Raw genomic sequence first — 17920 nt, 5'->3', positions numbered from 1 at the left:
TTGAATCAATTTAGACTGCCAACAGAAATATATGAGCCAGCACACTTCAGGACACCTTCACCAACACCTACACCATTAGAAGAAACTAACTCAAAAATTAAAACCATGTACAACACTCCACCTTCCAGTTTCACTTCTTTGATTATCTATCTGTCAGGGAAAAATATTTCCCCATATCCTTTAATTCCTTTTTAGTAAATGAACTTGTTATCTCAAGTTCTTTGCTCATTCATCTACATGGATCTTGGTGCTTTTGAAAGTATTTGTATGAACACCTTAAAATTCAAAGATAAACACCTGGCTTTCGGTGACTGTGAAGTTGGGGACATCCCGCTGCGCTGAGGACGCTGATTTCATTGACCTCGCGGTCCTTCTGCCCTCTTCCAAAGCCTCTCAATAAAATGGTTTGATCCTGCTCCCCACCCAAATAATAAAATAGATATAAACATCTGTTACATTGTCTTACAAATTTCTAATCCTGGTTTGTATGTCTTTTAATTTGGTCATTTGTGTTGGAAGGAGAGAAAGTGGGAGAAAAAGACAAAGTAAACGCCAACATTTTATTTGAGTCAAATGTAATGAATTTTCCCTCTCCTAAGTCTTCCCAATTCTTTAAAGATTGAAAGGTATATTTGCCCACCCAAATAAATATCTTTCTTAAATGACACTAGCATAAGGGTATTTACTCTATTTTATCCAACTCTTCAATTTACCTGAATTTATTTTGTTACTCAAATTGACTTTGTTTTTCTAACTATTTAATACTCTCAAAAATATTTACTGAATATCTTCCTTTTTCTGTTGATTTCTGATGACACCTTTATTATACCATTTAGAACATCTGCTTCTGGGATCTCGATTCCTTTTTAGTAACTTTACTATCAATGCTTATGCTAGCACCCAACTGTTCAATTTACTATAATATTATAGTATGTTTTGATATCTGATAGGGCTATAGTGTTAGAGCTCTCTGTCACTGTTCTTGGTTTTTCACTTAAAAGTCATCTCACTTTTAGCTGTTTAGTCCCTTGGACAAAATTAAGAATTATCTCATTGATGTCTCAAAGACATTTTAAAAACTCAGAATTATGCAAAACCTGTAAGTTAACTTAAGAAAAACTGATATTTGTAACAGTTGGACTCGCATTCAGGAACATGATATTCTTCTCCCCGTATCTGCCTGCAATCACCCCTCCCCCACCTCCACCCATATCCTGATAGTTTTTAGGTTTCTTCACATAGGCTCACACATTTCTAATTAACATACATAATTTTATATTTTCTATTATTGTTAAAAATTATTTCTTTATTATATTTTCTAAATAATTCTATCATAAAAGAGAACTATTGATTTTAAAGTAGTTGTTTTAAATCTATATTCTTATTAATTCTAATAACTTCTCACTTGATCTTGGAACTGGAAATTGTGCAGCTTCTTTCTCAGTATTTACTCATTTCCTAATTCATGTCTTATTGTATTGGTCAGAACTTCCAGAACAATGTTACATAATAATGTAGTAATAACGGGTTTCCAAGTTTTTAGTAACAATTACTTCTGTAGTATTTCACCATTAGTTATTATTTTAGCTGTTAGTTTGACATATTAAGAAAACTTCTCTTCATTCCTGGTTTTTAAAGACATAAAAAGGAAATTATTAGTTTCTTCTCCATACTCACTGACAGGATCTTTATTTCCCTTATCAGATGTATTTATTTATTTATTTACTTAATTTATATATTTATTTTAAAGCACTAGAAAAGTCATTTATTAGAAGAAAAAGTACACTTCAAAGAGCTGAAATTGGGCCCGAGCAGAAAGCAGTGGCTCAAGGCCATTATTAGAAGAGAAAGTACACTCCAAAGGGTTTGGAGCAGGCTGAGCAAAGGCAAAGCTCAAGAGGGGCCCTAATCAGACTTACTGACCTATACATGACAGAATTTCATATTGAGCCATCTTTGCATTCTTAGAATAATTCCTACTTGGTAAACATAATACAGACTTAATACACTATTGAATTATTTTTTACTCCTATTTTATTTAGAGTTGCTATTTTATTTGAGTTTATTTGCACAAGCTCATTTCTGGAACACAGCACTGCAAACATCTCTTTCAGTGACTAGCCATCTGGTAACAACTTTTCAGGCTCATAAAACATAAGTCACTGTCACATTGTTAGCAGGCAGGTTAGGTATTCTGGTTCTGATATACAATTACAAGCAAATGTCCCATTTCACTGCTTCAATCCTTTCCTTCTCCCCGATATAGGAGCAATCATGTCTCCTTGGCCTGGTGGGCATGTCTTCTGGCCAGCAGGGCATGTCTTCTGGCCAGCAACACAGAAGGGCACATGGCGGCACATGGCAGCTCAGGGCACACTTTTCTCTTCCCAAGGCTTTGGGGGAAGTTCTACTTCAAAAAAGACATTCAAAAAGTGGGTGTTTGTATTAAGGGAGTGAATATTCCATGAGGAAGTGAGAATAACATGTAGATTTGTCACCATATTTACATATTCTGTCTTCCACTTCTCTAGGCAAAAGAGTTAGCAGAAACCCACTCAGAGTTTTCATAAAATAAATTCTGCCTAATACGGTTGATTTTCCTTTAGCAAATCCATCACATATAAAAGAATAGATCGGCGAAAGGAAAAAACAACATAAATAATGCTTAAGTCCAGTGGTCACATTAGGACCACATATTGTGAGATAGTTTTAATTTCTAATATTCTATTTCAATATTGTTTTAATACGACTTAAGAAATAATCAGAATGAAGCAGGTTTTTCAAAAAAGCCTTTGAAATTTGGGACGAGAAAATACAATCACTGTGTTTTCTAATAAGTAGCTGAGTGATTAAACTTTTTCCCATTTATTTATTTTTTTAATTAAATTTACTGGGGTGACACTGGTTAGTAGAATGATACAGGCTCCAGGTGTACATTCTACAATACGTCACCTATATACGCACTGCATGGTGTGCTCACCACCCAGAGTGAGTTCTCCTTCCATCACCATATGTTTGACCCCCTTTACAGTAAACCTCGTGTTTGGCAATGTGCTTGGCCCTGGATACACAGTCTGCTGATGTACAAAGTCAACATTTTTCCTTGAGAAATCTCTTAAATCACCCGTAATTACAATGTACATTTGTTTGTATACTATCTTGTACAGAAACACGTTTTGTATAAAGATATTATATACGGCAATCTAGAACACATAATGAAATTATATATAAAAATATATGTATTTAAAAGAAGTGGGTTTATGCACGTGCATACATGTCTCAGAGAACGCACATGCACCGAGATGACAGTCTGCTGTGGCCCTATCTGCAGGCCACCTTGGAAATCAACACATTTGCTCAGCAGTTTCTCTTCCAGCTGGAACAAATTGCTGTTTCTTTGGTGGAGCACGAGAGGCTTGGTATTAGAGGCCATGTTGTATGAACATTAAATATGTCTGAATAACAGAATCACACTCAGCACAGTGGGATGTTCAGATCTACACATTGAGACCAATTGAGCCAACAACAATTTCGCATCGTTAGTCTCATGTCTACTCAGAGGCAAAAGCTCAGTAGTGGGATGTTACTACAAATTTAAATGATTACTTTTGTCACGATTTTACTTCCGGCTGAGTACATACTGCTCGTATAGTTGAATTCATGAAAATTAAATGTAATGAGACTCCACTGTACTGATTAGATGTGGAACTTCAGTTTCCTAATCTGTGAAATGGACAGACTACATGTGTACAGAAGTGCTGCTGTGAGGAGTTAGAGAGAGAACATACGCAAAGTCCATAACGTTCCCCTTTCCCGATTCATGATATTAAAGTTAGGGTTTGAGGTAACTCAAAATATATATACTAATGTGTATATTTAGAGACAAAGGAAACTTTTCCCACGGGTTGCCAACTATAATTCTTTGTGATGCCATTTTAAAATTAAGTAAATTCTTAACTTCAATACCTAATTTAGTCATAACTACCTTATTCGCAATAAACTCTTGGTCACTTCCAGTGTTATGGTTTTTTGTTTTTGTTTTTGGTTTCATTGTGTAATCACCCCCAAGAGAGACTAAATTCTATACAGTTTTACATGCATAAAAATGTTTGAAAGTATGCTTGATAACTCTTTAAAGTAATAATGAAAAATTTTGAACAATTATGTCAAAAATTACAGCTCCTTTTTAAAGCAATCTCTATATAAATTGATAACAATATATGTAGTTTTAAAAAGTGTATGGCTTTTATTATTATTACTATTAATCTGGTAAATGAGAGATACAGACTTGAAAAGAATAAGTTACCTTGTGTGTCCAAAAGGGCAGTCTAGTCAAAACTGCTAATTATTGAGAGGTAAGAAAATACAATCTCATATATATTTACCAAAACTTAAATATGAACTAATAGTCTCATTTATATAAGGTGCCAATGATAGTACTGAAACCAGGCGATGCCACAGAAACTTGTATCAGTGATGCCAGCCTCTACCATAGTGATTAAAGAGAAATACTTAGAGACCAAACTGATGAAAATATTCAAAACACATAGTTGCTTTCCTTATTTTCAAATAAATGACTTGTAAGATTTGTATAACGTCCAATCAGTGTAAACTAGGTACAAGGATATACAAAAGAGTAAATACTGTATTCAATAAAAACTTCATAGTAAGTATTATGGGCAAGTGAGATATAAGGAGCTTTAAAACATGACATTTCTATAAAAGCCATGTAACATGTGACACTATGACACAACTACTGTCTTTAGTGCATGGAGGAAGACAGGGAAAGGAAATACCAAATAGCCCAAAACCGGTACCGCTTCAATGGCAGGGTGCTATTAAGATATCTGCCGGGGATTCTGAGATTCCAGGAATGGACAGAAAAAATTAATCCATTGGAAGATCAGAGTAAAAATGAAAAATCATATCTCCTGTCCATTAATTTCTCATTCCTATCAAGCTAAATCTCCATGTGTTAACTTCTTTTAGAACTAGGTATAAAATAGAATTCAGATTCCTAGAGCTAGAATAAAACTTAGAAAGTTGTAACAGAACAAAAAGCAAGTAGTAATATCAAGAAGCTTGTTAGAAGTCAACCTTATTGTTCATTCTCCAGAGACTAGATCCATTAGTAAATCTGCAGAATGGACAGAATTTAATTCATTAATGTTAAAGCCCCCAAATAAACTGATGAATATGACATGGTTCTTGCTCTCAAGGAGCCTAGAGATATTTAAGTGCTTAGTGAGTGCTGTTCCACAGGCTTCACGAAGCATTAGTCATTTAATCCTTGTTATAGTATCAAGACATAGGTACTGTGTAGTATCCCTCTACTACAAAAGAGGAAATATGTCTTAACCCGGAGAATATTTAACCCAGGCAGGCTAAACAACTTGCCCTAAGTTACAAAACTAGTCATCTCGATAGATAGTCTGGTTCCAAAGCACACACTCTTAATCATCATGGAACATATTTAGGAGAAGGAAAGGAAAATCAGAGAAGGCTAAGTACACTGATGGTGTTTTCTAAAACTGTTCTGACTTTAAATATTCTGTCCTGCTGTCAAACTCCTTGCCCCATTTTGGTTGGGAAAACAGTATTTGCAGGAAAATGTATTAATTTATATGTCTGATATTTATACTTAACAAGAAAAGACCAGTAATAGCTGTAAACATCGTCACACGACTGTACAAAGAGGGGCTTTTATTGTACAGAAATAGTAAAAATTATTCAAAGTGATTTTGAGGGAATCTGCAGTCCCATAATATCACTAAGAAAGCTGAAAATTAGTCATTTATAGTGAAAAGAAAATAAAGTCTTCACACTATAAAATTACCAAATTCTAAACTGCTTTTACTTTTACTGCCATTGTAATTATCAAGACAAGTACAGTAACTGCTTTGAAAAAGTAATATTCAACTTTTACAACTGGTGTATAGATAGAGAAAAAGAATACAAACATCTCTTTCATAAATACTTTAAGATGCTGCCTATCAGAGTCTCAACACAAATAATAGCCATTAGGATTTAGGGAAATCTTCATACGGAAAATCACTTCAAAATGATGTTACTACTAATATTTATAAGTGTAAAAATGACAGTTTGAAAATATAATTTTTCCTTTCTCTGCTGTCATGTATGGTCTGATTTCAGACTGGACATTATAGTAGGGCCTAATTTCAATCATTACCCCCACAATTTTCTCATTAATGCTGCTTTACATTTGATGATGTGCTCCATAAATCTATATTCACAGAACAGTAACTTACTTAGCAAAAAAGACTCTAAGATTTTTGCATTTGCCAAGATGTTAACCTCCTAAAGAAAAGAAACACAATTCACTCACTTTTAGGCTAAAGGCAGTCAATTGTTTCAAAATGCATAGTACTTTCAGGTCTAGAACTGCAATAAGTCCATCAGAAAAGTACTTGGAAAAGCACGATCTCTTAAGGAAGAATAAGCCACAGAAATCTGCTTAGCTTGTTGAAAAATGAGTACATACTCAAAATAACTCTAAATAATATCCCATGACCCTAACAGTTTGCTGGTTAAAAAGTACTCAAAAGTTGAAGGTGAACAATTTGAATATTGACAGAACAACAAATCAATAGTATAAACCTATTGCTTTCTGATTAAGGACAGTGGTTTTTATCATCTTTCCACATATTTGTATACATAACAGAGGATACACAGAGAAAAAAAGAAGCTTACTATACCTCTGGAATTGTGTTTCTAAGATTACAACACATTTTCTGAAAACCATCTAGTGGGATGGGTTGGTTTTCCAAGGGAAATTATGGTACATATTTTCCTATGTCTTTAACAAGTAAGGATGGTGGCCAGTGGCTATGAAGAGTGCTGTGACTGCTCTGCTGGCCTTCATAACCCTGGCAACTGGTGTGCAATGGATGATCTGATCTCAAAGCCTGGCAGTCACTGAACTGCTCTGTGCTAGTAGTAAGCAAAAGGGCCACGCCTGCAGTCAGTCTGAATCTTCAAAATCACTGATGGTTTCAGAAAGAAAGAAAAAATTATTCCAGTCCATTTTTTTCTGATGGCAGCTTGTCTCTACCACAGAAGTGCACACAGGGCCTTCAAACATGTGCAAATTTATAAACAGGAAGACAAAAGGATGTTAGCTTCTGAAAATACAACAAACTGAGATAGACTAATCTCCCTCTAAGGAGTGGCTTACTTGCCCTTCCCTGAAATCAGAAATAGGCTTTACAGTACTAGGAATCTCAGAATTCTGGAGTTGTAAAGAAACTAAGAAATTTTGCAGGTGAAGAAACAAGTGCTGAAAAGTTAAAATCTAAGGCCAAACAGCTAGTTCATAGTTCAATATAGAACCCAGATTTTCAGATTCCTGATCTAGTGCTCTTTTCACCATAGCACACAGTTTTCCTTATCCTATCAGTCTTTGTTAAAAATGTCTCCAAATATCAATAGAAATATGCAACTAGTAAACTTATAGAAAAGTATTTCTTATATATTTCAAAACTATACTGAATAAATGAACAAAACTGGCACAAAGCAATTTACCTACCTTTCAAATAGAGTATATGATAGCTACTAAGCGATAGATAGGTAAGTATTTTGAGTCCCGAATGTGACTGTACTTCAAAAATATCAATGCTTACTGGTCACCGATATTTGGGCACTATACTAGGTGCTGAAGATACAAGAATGAACACAACATGGTCTTCTCCTGTTAAAAAAATTATGCCTAAAATTATCTTCATAATATTGCCTTAAATTTCTATGCTACTTTATAAGATGCATCTCTCCACTGAGTCTCACTAACTCCTGGTGAGTCAGGCAAGAGAGTTACGACCAGAGCAGAATGAGTCTATCCTAATGCAGCATTTTGCACATCACAACACTGACTTCTTTGGCTTCCACTACACAAATGTTTAAACTCGTAAGTGTACCAGATAACCATAGTCTGTAAGAATTCTTACTTTTTTTTTTTTTTTAATCCCATGTTTATTTCAAGGCTGGCCCTGATACAAAGACTCCTTTGTAACAACTGCAATTATATGCTAAAAGTTACTAAAATTTAACCTCTTCTAAATGAGAGCAATTTAGATAAATTATCAAGCTAACTACTAAAATGATACAGAAGAAACGAATATTTAGTTGTTAGGTCAAATATGAAATCGTGTTATTCTTCTATTAGATATAAATTTAAAATAATGATTAGTATGTATACGTTTTTCCTTAAATAATTTTATGTAATTTGGGATCATTTAAACTATCTCATTAATTATATTAGTTACTTAACAAGCAACATATTAATATTTTTACTGTAATCAATGCAGAAAAAGAGGTAAAGCTGTGATATATTCCGCCTCCTCTCCCCCCATACACAAATACAAAGTAGCATTTTGGGATTGGAATTTAGTCTCTCAGCCATACAGACCAGGGCTCTATAATCAATACTGAAAACAGCTTCACTTTAAGAAACATTAAACTTGAAGAAAAACCTCTAAGCGATCTCTTTATTACAAACTTACAAATTCTTTATTGAAACATTTTAACTTTAAACTCCCCAATCTGTATCCTTGTGGAGAGGAAGAAAGAAAACCTAAAAAGTCCTTAATCAGGATCAATTGATTCATATAATAAAGGATTAAATGTAAGGCATATATTCCTATAAAACATTATCGGCATAGCTAAGGTTGAATAACCTTTTGAATAATGGAAATCTCAAGCTCTGAAGTTGAATCCTCAGACTTCACTATATTGTCTCAAATTTCTTTTTCATGCCCTAATAATTCAGTTTCTCCTAGCCACAGTTTTTCATTTTTACTATAGTATTTTTTCCAAAAAGACTGTTAATAAAATTCACTTTAAACATAAACTTAAGGAAAAACTTAGGCAAGTCAATTTGATTTATACAAAAATAAAACTAGTATCAAGAAACTTCAGCAGAGAGAAGTATGATTACATTGTGTGGAAGGTTACTCTATCACCAAGTAAATAAAAGCTAAGATAACTATATAAAATTAAGAAACATGGCTCCCAAATAGAGAAAAATATCAATAACTTCAGTCTGCTAATTGATATTTGAAACTGCTAGTCTGACATTGAGAACAATCTTATCTTCTGCAATTGGTCCTGATCAGAGGTCTATTTCCTGTATCTCCTGGAAATTACTAAATAATGGTTCCTGAATTTTAAGCTTTGGTGAACAGTTTTCACCAAAATGTTCGGGTGTTCTTTTGTAAATCATCCTTAGTTTTAATTTGTCCCCTTCTTTTCGACTGGTGAAGTCTGATTTTACTTATCTTTGAAGATGGTGTAAGGTCATCAGTTTGGACTCTCCCCTTGCCCATATTACGTATTATGGATGTATTGATAGCATGGCACTTGCTACCCTGTCATGGTTCAGACTTCTAGGCATAATTATTTCCCAGGCAAGTTGTCTTTGGTGTTTGACAATGGGATGGGATTCTAATAAAATGAAACTAAAGACCACAGTAGTTTTGGTCCCTAGTCACATCTGTAACACTAGCCGTCAGTCTTTCTGTTATCTCAGGTAAGTCCACTCATGAGCTCTAACACCTCCTAAGAGGAAAGGAAATGAACATTTATTATGCACCTGATCCAGGACAAAAACTCTCTTGGGTCTGTATTATCTCATTTAATTCAGCAACCACAACACTATCAAGTAGCAATTACTCCCATTATACAGATTAGGACATCTGCCCAAAGTACTCCTGTAAGTGTAAGAGTCAGGCTTTGCATCAAGAAGCTTCAGATTCCAAAGCTAGTATTTTTAGTACTCACATGATTTTAAGCCTAGATCATTAGTACCACACCAGTACCATATAGAGAACCAGTATAACTCCTGTGTTACAGAGGAGAAAACTGAGGCCCAAAGAGAATGAATCTTGCTCAAGTACACAACACTTGTGCTGAAACTGGGATTTGAATTCAAGTCTTCTGATTTCCAGTGCAGTTTTGTGTGTAATAATGACCTTTATTCTTGCGTGTGCATGTGTGTATGTGTGCGTGTTGTTCTTGATATAATTTATATATAACTTATAACATCTCAACTGTCTCCAAATGAAATTCATATGTGTGGCAAGTTCAAGGATGTACATTTTTAGTGACAAAATAATTAAATGTATTTGGCAAGAATAAAAACATAATTGGTATTTATAAATTATTACATGCTCTAAAAAAGTCTGTTGCCAATATATGTATTTACTCAGTAAAAGCCTATTATATACTGGCTACTGTGCTTGTCAATAAGAATAAACTGTATATCAGATAGAAGGAGTCCCTATCCTTATGGAATTTACATCCTGGTGGAGGATGCAGACAAATAGAGGCAATTATAATAGAGTGAGTCAATGCTATGGCAGTGGGAGTACAAGATGCTATGGGAACAGGAAGCAGGGACACCTAACCCAGACTAGACTTTTCAAAGGCGGTGATATGAAAGATGAGTAGGAGGTCAGCTACTTAAGGATGGGGTATGGAGTGTGCAAATGTTTCAGGAAGAGCAAACAACATTTGGACATGAGAACAATGAAAGGGGAGCTGTAGTAGGAGGGAGGGGAAACGAACCTAGAGAGAGAAGGGCCAAATCAAATCATACAGGTCCTTGAAAGCAAGGGCTTTACAATTTTGTCTGTTAGGATTACCTGGGGAACTTTAAAACAAACAAACAAAACACAGATGTCCGTGCTCCATCTTAGACCAATTAAATTAGAATCTCTGGGAATGAGACCCTGGCACTGTTATTTTTAAAAAGCTAACTAGATGATTCTAATATGTAGCAGGATTGAAAACCACTGTTTAAGCTATATAAGGAATTAAAAATATATTGCAAATAAAAGGTGATCTTTAGTAACTAAGCTTCTCTGGGCCCTAGTTTTTTAAAATCTATTAAAAAGCAGGCTGGAGCAGGATAGAAATAGCACGGTAAGTGAAAGAACTCAGAAAACATTGGTTTTTGTCAATGAGTCTGTAACCTGACACCTATCTGACCTTAGATTAAAATGTCATTTCTCAGAGATAGTAATACTGCTTTGTCTACAGGATTGTTGTAATACTCAGGATAAATAATACTTAAGAAAACAGCTTGATAGCTGTGCTAATAAAATAAAAACCACAATATTACAAGACTTAGGCTGCTAAAGTTGCACACATTTTAAGATCATAAATATTTCACCAGCCATGAAGTCTTTTATGATGTTTCATCTAAAGAAGCACCCCTACCTTGGAATTCAAGCTATTAAAATAATAAAATGGAACTGATTCTTTAATGCTACTCTAGTTGCTAAAGAGAGCAAATGGGATTAAGTTAGCTCTTTTCAGATAAACAGATCAACAGAGCAAATGCCCTTTAAATGGTAATAGCAATTGTTTAAAAATCTTGACTCAGGAAAAGGCACTAATAAGGAAAGTGATACACAAAAAGTAAACTTTTAGGAAAAAGTTATGATCTACCTTATGTAAGTATTTTATTTATAAATTTAGGGTTTTGTTTTGTTTTAAGAGAATACTTATTTGGGATAGAGAGGATCTTATCCTGACAGGAAGGAAGCTCTGCCTCCAGGACTGTTCCATACACAGAGCCAGGCAAAGCCACTGCTCTTTTACAGTCTCCCTTTTATATAGATCTAGCCCCATGCAGTAATTTTTCAGTTTAAGTACAGTATTTGTGTTTGGTGACATTTCTTTAATGCTATATCCATTTTATTTATAATTTTAAAAAATTTAGATATATATAAAAACACTTCTGCATTATATGGGGTTCATTTTTAATTCTTCAACTAAAACTGATATAGGAATGCCTTTCAAACTTTATTATACTCAATGATAAAATATTATTAATATTCATTTATGTTCTTGCTGTTTCCCTCATGATGATATTACTATTATGATATGCTCTCATTTCTTTCGATCACTTATTCTAATGATTTTAATAGGAAAGCACTCTATTTTACAATGATGGAAAACACAAGAAACTTTTGAAAGTTATCGATGAAATTTTATTTAACCTTATCTCAAAACATGAGATGAGAAAACTTAAAAAACATCAACACACACACACACACACACACACACACCCCACTGGGCCCTCTTCAGATAATTTTGGTTGATGACATTGCAGAACAGTTAATCTGATATTTAAAATTTTCCAAAACACGTGATGTTTAGATAGAGATCTGTGCTGTCAAACAGAAATCAATGCTTCAGTTAAAAAAATCTTAAAACTTGAATACACATTAACAAATTCTTATGCTGCCTTTGCTTCAAGAGTCCATTAATAGTGTTCTCATTTGTCCAAATTAAGTTAGCAACATAGTATCTTAAGTATTTTCCAAGTCTTTTCTTAACATGCAATCCAACACATAAATTTTGTCCAGTGCAATGTAAGCAAATAAACAGAGAATCTAGTTTCTAAGCAGGAAAACAGACGACCAGTGTTGCCCTCAGTGGTTCAAACGTGGACGCAGACTGGAGTTACCAAGTGGAGTTACCAGGAGTTTATCTACCCAACTTTTCTAGGGGTTCTCCCAGGCTTTACAAACTACGATTGAAATATCATCTCGCAAGCCCTGTCCCGCATGTGCACAAAGGCGCAGCACTAAAATGAGGAAGCTTCACCAAAAAACGAAATCGCAACTCATTAAACGATACGCAGGCTGTTTTCTAAAAGACCCTCTAGTTGCGCTCCCCTTACCCTTCGTGTAACTATGTAAACAGCTCCCCAATTATTGACGTCTGAGAAAGTAGCTTTCGATTCCCAAGTCGGGTAACTAGCTACCATCACCACTATTCTTTAACGTGCTAAAATAACCCCCTCAAGCCGCGGTCGAAACACACTGGCGGACCGTCTGGTGTTTACATGGCCCGGACCCGGGCGCGAGCCTGTCGTTCCGACCACGCAGGAGCTACGGAACAGACACCACAGAATAGACTTAGCAAAGACACAAATCACGAGACAATGTGTCAGGGCTATGAATGAAATACGCTCGACTGTCTCGGTTAAAAGCAAAGCAAAACAAAACAAAAACACCAACCTCCAAAGGAAGGATGGGAGGGGAACTGCGGGATGGGGGGAGCGGTTTTCCTTCCCTGCCCCAGCCGGGCGATTTAAACCCAATATGAGGCAAACGCAGGGTCTCCGCGCGGGCGAGGCCGGAGTCCTCGGGCGTGACAGCCCCTGAGGACCAGCTCGCGGCTCCGCGCCCGGATCCCTCCCGCCGCGGTGCTAGAGGCAGCCCGGCCACCCGCGGGCCGGGTGGGCGTGCAAGGGCGCCGGGGACCGAGCTACCGCGGCCGGGGCGGCGGCCCTGGGCGCACTTCCTCAGTCCCCAGCCGCCCCATCCCCAAAAATGGGAGAGGAAGGAAACGAGGAGCGAGACAGCGGCCAGAGGGAGAAAACAGAGGGAGCGGCGAGCCCTCGTATCTGCATCTGGCTGAGGCCAGTGGCAGGCCGGGGAGAGGGAGCGGCGATCGCAGGCAAACTCCGCTGCGGGCCGACGCCGGGAGAGACAACCCGCGGTAGCCCCCGCCCAACACGGCGGGCGCGCCCGAGAGTCCACGGCACCCACCCGGTCCCCATCCCGACCGCGCCCGCTCCCAGCCAGTCCGCGCTCTACTTACGCTCGGAGCTCCTCCAGGCTCCGCGGCTCTAGCCGCATCGGGTCCCAGCCCCGCGGGCGGCGGCGGCGGCGGCGGCGGCGGCGCCGAGGGAGAGGAGAGCGGGCGGCACGGCCCCCGCCTCCCGGCCCCTCTCCCCCGCCGCTCCGGAGCTGCCCGGCCGGGCCCGAGCCCTGCCTCGCCGGCGGCCCCAGCCCCAGCGGCCGCGACAGCAGCAGCAGCCCGAGACCTCAGCGGCCGCAGCGGCGGCACCGGAACTGCCGCTTTCTCCTTCTCGTTCTCTCTGCTCGCTGGCCCCCACCACACGCCCCCGCCCCCGTCTCCTTTCTCTGTCACCCCTGTTTTTTTTTTCCTTTTGTTTCCAGAATAAACTTTATTGGTCTCCTTTTCCGCTCACATCGTGTAAACAAACAACGAACTCTTCCCCACCCCCTCCACTCCCCCCCTCCTCTGGCAGAGGAGGGTAAGGGCTGAGGAGGGGCCGGGCCTACCATGCCCCGGAAGCAGATGTGTAAAGGCGGAAGTGAAATTGCGGAGACCAGGAGGGGCATGTGGGCAAATCCGGTAACAGTGTGCCAGTGCGGCTGCGTCCTGCTTTTCCGCCCAAAGTTCTGGTTGTATTGGGTCTATTTTTTTGGAGTGCGTGTGTTTAATGCTACCTCTTTTGCAGTGGTGAGGATGTGTCATCCATCCTACGACGACACATGTGTCATGTCTGTTTCTACCAGCATCAGGCGCGCTAGGGTAGAGATACAGAAATGAGGGGGGAAACAATTGAACTCATTCACTTTAGAGGAAATGAGATTTCCTCTTGTTTGGGGCATAGAGAAGGGGGCGCGGTGGCTAACCGCCGCTGTCAGTGGCTAACCAGAAGTGGTTAGGGATACTGCTAGAAAGAAGGCCTTTTACAAAACGGTGCTGCGCGTCCTTGTGCTAACCTAAGGTTAAGTTGTAGACCATCCCGAAAGAGGAATGCACTGCCGCAGCCCTCCGCAATCCTTAGACTCACTCCGGGGACACCTTTTGCAATGCCCCCGTTGTGGGTTTTTTTGTTGTTTTTTGTTTTGGGTTTTTTTTTTTTTTTTTGGTTTGTTTTTGTTTCGTTTTTTCAGATTTGAATCAGCTCGTAGGGTTTCATTGTGACTATTCAGAAGAAGTGCTTTTTTCCACGAAGTGCCCACGGACACGTCAGAAAAGCCATCTTGGTTATAAATTAGATTCAAGGTTGTGCTTTGGTGCTACGTATCATAGTAGCCTCTTCTTTTTGCCTGAGAGTACTGTAATGAGATCTGTTGCGGTTTGAGATCACAACTGATTAGGGTCGGGTTTTCTGCGTGTTTCTCCCCCTAGTGGTCTTTCATTGTATTGAAAAGCTATGGGAGCCCTAATTAGAAGTCTGCGATACAAGTCCTTAGAAGTTGGCTCTCCCTTGAATTTTTAAGCAGAGGACTTGGAAGTGACGCACCCTAGAAATGTGACAGTCCAACAGGTCAGCCAGGGTAAAAACCTGACACCACACGTGCATACCCAATCGTAAATGAGATCCATTTCTATGTATGGTCACAGTTTCATTTGATTGTATTTCCTCTGTTCTCTCTCTTAAGCTCTGCTTTTCATCTCATATTCCAGGGGGTCTCTGTTTCTAAATAGTTTTCTCAAACCAGTGTTTTTCAGCAGTTTCAGAACACTATGTTACTCCAGAGCAGGGCATTTTAAAAAAATCAGCAACATTGAATTAGTATTCAAAGTAAACCCCAAGGCAGCGTTTTCCAAATTGTGTTTCTAGGCAGTTTCCTGAGAGATTACCACGTGGTCATCGGTGGGGAAAAATTATGCTAGGTATATTTTTCCTTCTACAATTTATATTTTAATAAGAAAATGCTTATTAATTATCTGATTTTTATGGGATAATCTTCCTTTAAGAAATCACGTGTCAGAAAATGCCAACCTGGTACTTGAATGTATGTATTCACTGGTTCAGGAGTAGCGATTACTGCCCAATTCACAGTTGGTGCATTGGGTTTATTTGTTGACCATTGATCTAGCATGTGTATTATCTTGCTTCTGAAGGTGTTTGCACCATTATTCAGTGTTTTAGAGTATGTTAGACATCTGTGTGACAAAACCCATTGCTCAAGTTCCTGTGACTGAAAGAATATTTTAAAGGAAAAGTTGAAATAGCGATTCTAGATTATAAATCAAATGAAAACATGGAATATTTCAGAATTAAAGAACTGCATCCTAATTTTTTTAAAGTTGGGAGGTGAAATGTCCAAGATGAAATGTGTTCCTTTCTAACGCATTGGAAATATAACAGTTACTTGCCTTTTGGACTTACTTCCATTGAATATAGAGATAACTAACTGATACTCAAATGTGTATTGTGCACCAAAACATTCTCTAAAAGCACTTAAGTCACTACTAAGCTTTGAAGTCATTTGGAAACAAGAGTCAACTTGGTTATGTAGCAATATACGCTGGATGTATAAAACTGCCAAGTCAAACAGTGAAACCACTGAGTTAATTAAATAAGCTACAGTATGACACTTTTCAACTCAGTTATGATCAGAAAACATACTTTTAAGATTTAAGTTCTTTTCCATTTGTTAAGGCTTATTTTGCCCCAGAATATCTTGGTGAATGTCCTATGCGCACTTATAAAAGAACATTTAATGTGTGTTGTTGGATGGCACGTTTTATAAATGTCAATTATATCAGGTTGGTTGCTAATGTTCTTAGTTAGGTCTTCTATGTTCCTACTGGCTTTCTCTACTAATTCTGTAAGTTCTGGGAGAGGAGCATTGATATCTCTATAATTGTGAATTCATCTATTTCACTTCTGTGTATTTTTACTTAGTATGTTTTGAAGCTCTATTAGGTGCACACACATTTAGAATTACGTGTTTTTGATGAATTGACTTTTTATCATGTACTATTTTTCTTTGTCCTTTGTAATAGCCTTGTTTTGAAATCTATTCTGTCTGAAATTAATATAGTCACTCAGCTTTCTTTTGATTAGTTTTTGTGTGATATAGCATTTCCTATCTTTTTATTCATCTTTCTATGTTTTAATATTTAAAATGGGTTACTTGTAGACAACAGTTAGGTCTTCTTTAAAAAAAAAAATCCAGTCTGACAATGTCTTATTTGCTGTGTTTAGATTATTTACATTTAATATAATTATTGATATAGTTCGATTTAGGCCTATTATTTTATTACTTGTTTTCTGTTTGTTCCCTATTTTTTGTTTTTTTCTGTTCTTACTTTACTGCCTTCTTTTGGGTGGCTTGAATGTTTTTTAACATTACATTTTAATTTATATATTATCTTTTTGGATATATCTCTTTTTTTGCAATTGCTCTATGACTTACAATATACATACCTAAACTTTCACAGCATACTGAGTATTAATATTACATCACTTCACGTAAAATGTAGAAAGACACCTTGCAACCATCATAGGTTCCCTCCCCATGCTCCCTGACCTTTATGTCTTAGTTAGTATATATATTATATTTAACAGTCTGTTCTGTTTGAGTGAAACCTATTGTTTTACATCAAAGAAATAAAATATTGCAATAAAGTTAAAGTATCATTTGACTCCCTATCCAAGCCCCATTCCAATTCCCTCTTCCCCGGAATGAACCACTATTTTTAATTTGGTGTTTTTCCTTCTTAGTTTCACCTGTGTTTTTTATACTTTTACCTACCTATATCTAAAATTATTTCTTTAAATAATGTCATGTGGCACATTTTGTTTTGCAGCCTTTTTAACTCAACATTATCTTTTTGAGATCTTTCTATGTTGATATATGTTGATCTAGTTTATTTTAAAGGCCTGGTACACTCTTCTCTCCACCTCTAACTCCTATATTCACTTGGCTTGCTTGCGCACTTCTTTCAAGTCTTTATTCAAATGTCAGTATGGATTTCCCTGAACATCCTTTTAAAAATTACACTGTCTCTCCTAGGGGCCCTGTTATCCCTTCCCAGATTTGTTTTTCTCCGTATCTCTTACTACCATCTAACATTAAGTACTTCTTGGTTTGTTTGTTATATGTCTTCTACAAGAATGTAAGCTACATGAAGGCAAAGATTTTTGTCTGTTTTATTAACTGCTGTGTCTCTAGTTTTGGCATTTAGCAGCCACTCATATATTTGTTTAATAAACAAATGAATTTAGTAATATGCCAATCAAGAGACAATTCAGTTATTTTCAATTTTTCCATATTACAGGCAGTGCTGCATTGGATATCTTTCTATGTCTCCTGCATGAATATGAATTTCTAGGTAG

General features: G+C 37.3%; 1 protein-coding gene across 1 annotated transcript in view; it reads right to left on the bottom strand.

Annotated features, from left to right (window-relative positions):
- PIK3CA (phosphatidylinositol-4,5-bisphosphate 3-kinase catalytic subunit alpha) overlaps window positions 1–14066 on the bottom strand; it is a 73715-nt gene extending 59649 nt beyond the window's left edge. Inside the window, exon 1 of the mRNA XM_019751997.3 lies at window positions 13630–14066. The gene's annotated coding sequence lies outside the window, so the exon portion shown is untranslated. The remainder of the gene's footprint in view (window positions 1–13629) is intronic.
- Between the last annotated feature and the right edge of the window lie 3854 nt (window positions 14067–17920).

This window comes from Rhinolophus sinicus, chromosome 17, assembly GCF_057876585.1.
Source record: "Rhinolophus sinicus isolate RSI-liver-muscle chromosome 17, RSI-T2T, whole genome shotgun sequence".
Taxonomy (NCBI): Eukaryota; Metazoa; Chordata; class Mammalia; order Chiroptera; family Rhinolophidae; genus Rhinolophus; species Rhinolophus sinicus.
This window is presented reverse-complemented; position numbering and strand designations above follow the sequence as displayed.